We start from the raw sequence: 7416 nt of genomic DNA, 5'->3' as shown, positions 1-7416 counted from the left end.
CGCATATTTACTTCTACGGTCGCACAATTCTTGTGCGGTCCGCAATTTTGAGCGACTTGGACTTTGGAAATTTGCAAACCCTATGAAGTTGATCTCCAGCTTGTCATTTGCGGCCACACAATTCCTGTGCGGTCCGCAGTTTGCTAGAAAGCCTGCTGGGATTTTCTTCATTGTTTGCGGCTGCAGATGGAATTCTGCGGTCCGCACTTTGTGAGCTTTTGTGCCTTTTATTGCCTTGTGTTTAGATTAATTTTTTTAGTCGGATTTTATCTCGGGAGTTCAACTTCCAACATTCCTATAATTTTGCACATTTCATCAGTTTCGGGAATACAATTCAATGCTTTTAGACTAAAACAAAAGCTAAAAGGTGCTATAAGTAGTCAAAATTCCCACTTATCAACTCCCCCAAACTTAAGTTTTTGATTGTCCTCAAGCATACAAAATAGTTCCCACATCCACAAGTTAAGGGTTATTTCAGCCAGTCAAACGTGAGTCATTCACACATCAGTTGGGACGAACAATTACCCATACTACTTATGTATTATTAACAAGGCGACACGTTAAACCTTTATGCACATATGGTTCTAATGTGACACTTGAGCATCAAGAGTTGACTTTATTCATCAAGGAATCTCGCTCTTTCATGTAGGTCATTGTGGATACCAAACTCCTTCTCCTCTACTCTCCATTTGCCTAGCTCACTTAAGAATTTTAGCACTCAATCCAAAGATTTGCGAAAGGTTCACTCATCTCTCTTAAGAGAATATCGCAAGTACGACTTCAAGTATCATAGGCTTGCCCTTCATGTAGATTGCCATTAATGTAAGCTCACTCAGCTTGAAATCACGTAGGGCTTTTTCTGGATGTAATGAAGGTCTTTAGACTAAGGTTGGATACACTATGGTTGAGTGCGTTCACCTTTCCTTAAGCACTCCATTTTTTATTCTCGGCTCATGCTTTGCCAATTCTTTGAAGCACTTTCTTTTTCTTGGGGAACTGGAGAGACTTAACATCACTTTTTCTTGATAATGACATTCATTTTCTCCTTCTTTGATTTCTCCATGCTTTGTATCATTACTTTTCTTTGAATCCCTTCAACTCCTCCACTTATTCACTTTCTTTTGCATTTTTCTTTTTGTTCTTTTCTTTTTTTGTCTTTCCTTCTCATCATTTCTTTTCTCTTTTTGTGCCTTGATACCTCTTTCAAGTTCCTCTCCTCTCCCCCAAACTTACGTTTTTAGCTAATTATCTCACAAGAGTGTTAAGGAAAGCTCAGGTGCCAAGAGAGGGTCACGACAAAACGGGTAAATGCTTGTAACATGGTTATCAAATGTGAAAGGCTCAAGGATCAAATGGGTTGACTAGGGATTACAACATTAGTAGGCAGTGGAAAAATTCACACAGGTCAAGGAAAGCCTACAATCACTTCTCAAGCCAAGCAAAACTTAAGATTTCGCCTTGAAACACATTCAAGGCAAGTTCTAGACCATTCGCACGGGTACTTGAACTAGCAACACCCCTCACGCAACTGGATTGTTAAAGAGGATAGAGTCGAGGGCCCAAAACGACCACATTCAAGATTGAAAATCACTATGGTTCGATTAAACCACTTGATGATTGCCTAAGTCAACACAAGAGTCACAAAGTCACTAACTAAGGCTATTTCTTTCCAAAAAACGTGTTTCTAACCATAAGCACGTAGTTAAGTGTGTTGGTACCAAGTGAAGCATGTTTGACTCTTCGAGCATGACTTAATTAGGTCTTTTTATTCATTACTACTATTATTATTACCTAAACACAAAAGGGACTTAGTCCCTTAAGAAGGTTGTCACTCAATCCATCGTTAGGAAGAGTCACCCGGTTCACACAAAAACTACCTTTGGAAAGAACCGTGGCATTAAGAAAACTAAAGGCATATTAACTATGAAAACATAAGAAGAGGCTACTAAATCAAAAAGAAGCTACTAATTTAAACACTAACTCATAAGAAAAACAAATGTAAAGAAGCTACAAGAAAAAAATGATTGAAAGCATAACGAATATACATACTGAGAGAAGATATATAAATAATGAGAGAAGAAAAGAGAGAATATATACAGAATAAGGGAAGAGAAGAAAATACTGTCAAGTTATTACAAACCAATTGTCTCAGAATCAGCAAATTAAATCAAATAAACTACACCCCCTCCCCCCTGAATAAAAATAAGCATTGTCCCCAATGCTTAACAAAATAAGAGTAAAGGAATGGTAAGAGTGAAGAAAAATCCCTATGGCTCCTTGGCCATCTCTGTGTCCACAACAGCGTCACCGAGCTCAGTCTCATCCAACTGGATCTCATCATCCTCAATTCTAGGAGTGACTGGGTTGGTGAACATCTTACGCACTGCCTCGGCAGTGTTAACATCAAGGTCTGGCTCCTCAGACTGGCCAGCTGGTGCTGCAGGATCTGGGCCTGGATGGTGTGGGTCAATCAGCATGTCAAAAGGAGTGTCTCCGGCTGTTGCAAGCTTGGTAACTTGTCTCCGGCTGCTGCAAGCTTGGTAACCTGTCTCCGGAGCTTGTCCACTGACTTCTTAGAGGCCTGAGACTTTCTCATCTTTTTCACTTCCTTGCCCAGCTCTTTTATCACTGACCCATGCTGCACCAATGTAGCCATAATCATGTTCTAGTTCTCCAGGAGCTTCTTCAATGTTTCTTCCACTATTGGGGGCATCTGAGGTGTCGGAATGGAGGACTGTGCTGCAACAGTACTGGATATGTCAGAAAAATTTGCAGTAGCTGTCTGCATCCAGTTGTTAAGGCTTGCCAATGCCTGGGAGACTCGCAGCGCAGAGAGTGGAGCATTAGGCATCGTCACCGGCTTCAAAACCGAGGTGGAACTTATAATAGGGGCTGCTGAAGGCACTGAGGCTGGAGGTAGAGGCATAGATGCTGCACTAGCTGAAGGCTCGACTAAAGTGGATGGAATGTCAATTGCCTCTGCAGCTACCATCAATGGCTCATCAGAATGGCCTATGGTGGTAGACGGTCGACCCTTTCTCTTAGGGTTGTGTGCATCCATCAACGAGTACCATGAGAAGGGCTTCTTCGCTCGTACCTTCGTATCAAAATATCTCGGCTCTACTGTCGCATCCGTAAGATACTCTGTAATGGTGTTGGGATATAGGTAGGATGTGTTAGCTTGCCTGATGACCACAGAGATGTTGGCAGACATCACGACACCCACATTGATCGGGTACCCGTCCATGATGGAAGCCGCTAGAACTGCTCGCAGGAGCGGAAGATATGTCTCATTTTGGCATGGGTCTAGTCGGCTGCATACAAAGGTCTGCTACCCATTTGCCTCAAAACTCAGAGCGTTTCTATGAATAGACACCCCTGTTGTGATCCATGGTGGTGGTGGCCCAGGAGTTGTTAGAATATTAGCTATCCACGGGCGAGATGCATCCCCACGTGAAAACTTTTCTAAGTACTATGTGGGCTCGACATCCTCAAACCCCAAATAGGTGTTCAAAGTGTGCTTGTCAAAACGCATCTTGAGGTTCCTCACTTTAGTCACCTTTGTCCCTTTATTGATATGTGCCACATTGGCGTAAAACTCCTGGACAAGGTAATCCTTCGCATCCACCACGCTATGGGTGAACCACATCCACTCCTTGCGCTCTCGAAACTACCTCAAAACTGCAGGGTTGTACTTTTGTATATCTCTCAACTGGAACTATCGCTCAAGAGTGAGTGATCTCACTGGCCACCACTCACGGAAGCTAGAAAAGGCAACCAAACTGACAAACCGGTCCTCCCACACTTCTTTCTTCTTTGACCGCTCAAGGCCGGCAACTGTAGCATCTCCCCCTCGGCCATCATCTGGGATGTCCTAAACTAATGTCTTTAGTGCATGGGGGGAATATGTAGTGGAAGGATCAGAAGCATGACAAGCACTCTCCGAACCCTCGGAGGTGCTATATGATAAAGACGACTCATCCCTGAGCTGATATCTCCCTGATGGCCTTGATTACACTGTCGACTGCTCATGAATCGAGGCTGAGTTGCCCTCGGAGACGTCCCTAGACGGAATATAAGAACTGGTCTCTGAGAGGTCTACACCTCTCCCTCTGCCGACTGCTAACTTCTTTTTGCCTTCAGGCTGTTGGGCACTGGGTAAGGGTCTCTTCCCTTGACCCCGAGAAAGGTCACCCCTTCCTTTTGAAGTGTTGGCTTATCCTCTAGATTGAACCATGTTTTGTACCAAGCAAAGGCGATTGTTAGTTGCAATTTAAGTTCAGACACAGAATGAATGCAAGGACACCATAGATTACAGGGAAAAACACAGTAGAGACATGCTTGTAGGGTAGGGAATTGCGGTCCGCAGATTGGGCATTGAGGACCACACAAGTTTCTTTTGCGGCCGCAGAAATGGATTGCGGTACGCACATTTCTCATTGCGACCGCAATTCATATATCACCAATATGCCAACTCTCTTATGACAGATAGTTGGCTATTTTGCGGCCGCAACCAATTTTCTGCGGTCTGCACAAATAGTCTTGCGGTCGCACTTGAGAGTCACCAAAATGACAACTCTCTGATCACAGAGATTAGATTATTCTGCGGACACAATGCGATTTTTGCGGTCTGCATATTTTTTATTGCGGCCGCAGAACCATGCCTTAGTATAGTGCCCAAGACCTTAACTTCTGCAGACCGCACAATTTCTTATGCGGCCGTAGATTCTAACAATTACAAATAGAAGATCTATTTTTTACCTAGGGCTTGAAACCTTTGCACAATTTTGACATGTAAACAACATCTAATCATGAAAATCTATTTGCCCAGTCCCCTTAGAGCATTGTCCAGTCTACCTACTATATATTTACCCCACATCGTTGTTCAAATAGATTCTACAAGACAAATGATCCAAAATTTCACTAAAAATCTAAAATTTATTAATTAAGATGATGAAACATACCAGATATGAATGAATGCAAGAGATGAGTGATAACAATTGTTAGGCTTGTGAGCATCTAATTTACCAAAAAATTTCAAATCGGTGCACTTTGTGAGCTCAGAGAGGAAAAAAGGGGAACATTGCCCTAGCTCCTCTATTTATACTGAACGGTTTCTAGCAAGGGAAGGGGACTTGAGTGTGGCCGCAAAATTACAATTGCGGTCCGCACTCTGTTACCAGAGGGCCCAGTTGCCTTTGCGTTGTTGCGGTCCGCAGAATTTGGTGTGCGGTCGGAGATTTTGTATCAGACCGCAGAATTCGTGTCACGGCTGCAGATCGGTCATTTCTCTGACGGTCCAACTTCAGAGAGTTGATATTTTTCACCTTCAACTTATGTGGTCCGCAATGTAATTGTGCGGCCGCAGAGCACCTTTTGCTGTAGCAACCATAATTGTGCGATCCGCACAATGCAAATTCGGTCCACAGGTATTTCCACGCTTAACCAAATTTTTGGGCACAATTCCTGTAAAGAACACTCATCCCTGCAATACACTTCAAATCTAGTTAGCACAAAAATAACACCTACCTACAAAAGAAGAAAAGAAAATAAAAAGAAACATGGGTTGCCTCCCAAGAAGCACCTAATTTAACGTCACGGCACGACGCAAATTACCATCATTTGAAATGAATCACTGCCACAACGTGGCCATCACCAACCTTTCCCAAATAGTGCTTCACCTGGTTACCATTGACTCTGAATACCTCATTGTTTTTATTCTTCAAGTCCAATGCACCAAAAGGCGTCACACCCATAATTTCAAATGGACCACTCCATTTAGATTTTAGTTTTGCGGGAAACATCTTCAACCGTGAGTTGAACAACAAAACAAGATCGCCCACCTTTAAATCTTTGTTCCAAATGTATTTGTCATGAAAGTACTTCATCTTCTCTTTGTACAAGGACGAATTTGCATAGGCATGGTACCAGAACTCATCCAATTCATTCAAATGTGCAACCCTCAAGTTAGCGGCTGCATCCCAATCAAGATTAAATTTCTTTAAAGCCCAAATGGCTTTGTGCTCAAGTTCCACAGGAAGATAACAAGCTTTGACGAACACCAACCGGTATGGAGACATTCCGATAGGTGTCTTAAAATTACTCCGATAAGCCCATAATGCATCATCAAGCTTCTTTAACTAATTCATCCGGTTAGCATTCACTGTTTTGGACAAGCTACTCTTTATCTCCAGGTTGGAGACTTCCACTTGACCGCTAGCTTGTGGATGATAGGGAGTCATAACTTTATGAGTAACACCATACTTTCTAAGTAAAGTGTCAAAAGCATTGTTGCAAAAATGCGACCCCCCATCGCTTATAATAGCTCGCGGAGTACCAAACCTTTTGAAAATATTCTTCTTCAAGAACGCCACCACACTTCTCGCTTCATTGTTGGGTAGAGCAATGACCTCAACCCATTTAGACACATAATCAACCGCGACCAAGATGTAGGTGTTTCCACAAGAACTCACAAAAGGACCCATGAAGTCAATACCCCACACATCAAAGATATCAATCTCCAAAATAGTATTGAGAGGCATTTCATTATTCTTCGAGATTCCACCAGCCCATTGACATCTATCACATCTTTTCACCACATCACTTGCATCTTTGTAAAGAGTGGGCCAATAGAAATCGTAACTTAGCACTTTGGCCGCCGTTCTTACTCCGCCGTGGTGATCACCATAAGGCGAAGAATGGCAAGCCCAAGAATTTCACTTTGATCTTCTTCCGGTACATATCTTCTAATTACCCCATCCGTGCAAATCTGGAAAAGGTATGGCTCATCCCAATAATAGTTTTACAATCCCATTTGAGCTTCTTCCTTTGATTTGAAGAGAACTCATCCGGGATGATTCCACACATAAGAAAGTTTCCTAGTTCTGCGAACCATGGCACCTCGTTCATTGAAATAGCCAAGATTTTCTCATCGGGGAAGGAGTCATTGATCTCAAGGCCACCATGCGACGCTCTTCCTCCTCCAAACGAGACAAGTGGTCCGCCACTTAATTTTCACTCCTTTTTCGATCTTGGATGTCAATATCAAACTCTTGCAATAATATCACCCATCACATCAACTAGGTATTTGAATCTTTCTTGCTCATAAGATAGCGAAGTGTCGCATGATCCGTAACAATAACCTTTACACCTATTAAGTACAAGTGAAACTTGTCAATTGCAAACACAATGACAAAGAGCTCTTTCTCCGTAATGGTGTAGTCGACTGGGGAACCATTCATGGTCTTACTAGCAGAGTAGACCGGATGAAAAATATTATTGATGCGTTGCCCCAAAACAACCTAACCGCTACATCACTAGCATTGCACATGAGCTCAAAAGGGATACTCCAATTAGGAGCGGTGATAATGGGAGTGGTTGTCAACTTGAACTTTAGCAATTCAAAGGCTCTCATGC

The sequence above is a fragment of the Nicotiana tabacum genome, chromosome 2 (assembly GCF_000715075.1).
Source record: "Nicotiana tabacum cultivar K326 chromosome 2, ASM71507v2, whole genome shotgun sequence".
NCBI lineage: Eukaryota > Viridiplantae > Streptophyta > Magnoliopsida > Solanales > Solanaceae > Nicotiana > Nicotiana tabacum.
The sequence above is the reverse complement of the archived record's forward strand: the minus strand, read 5'-3'. Positions refer to the sequence as shown.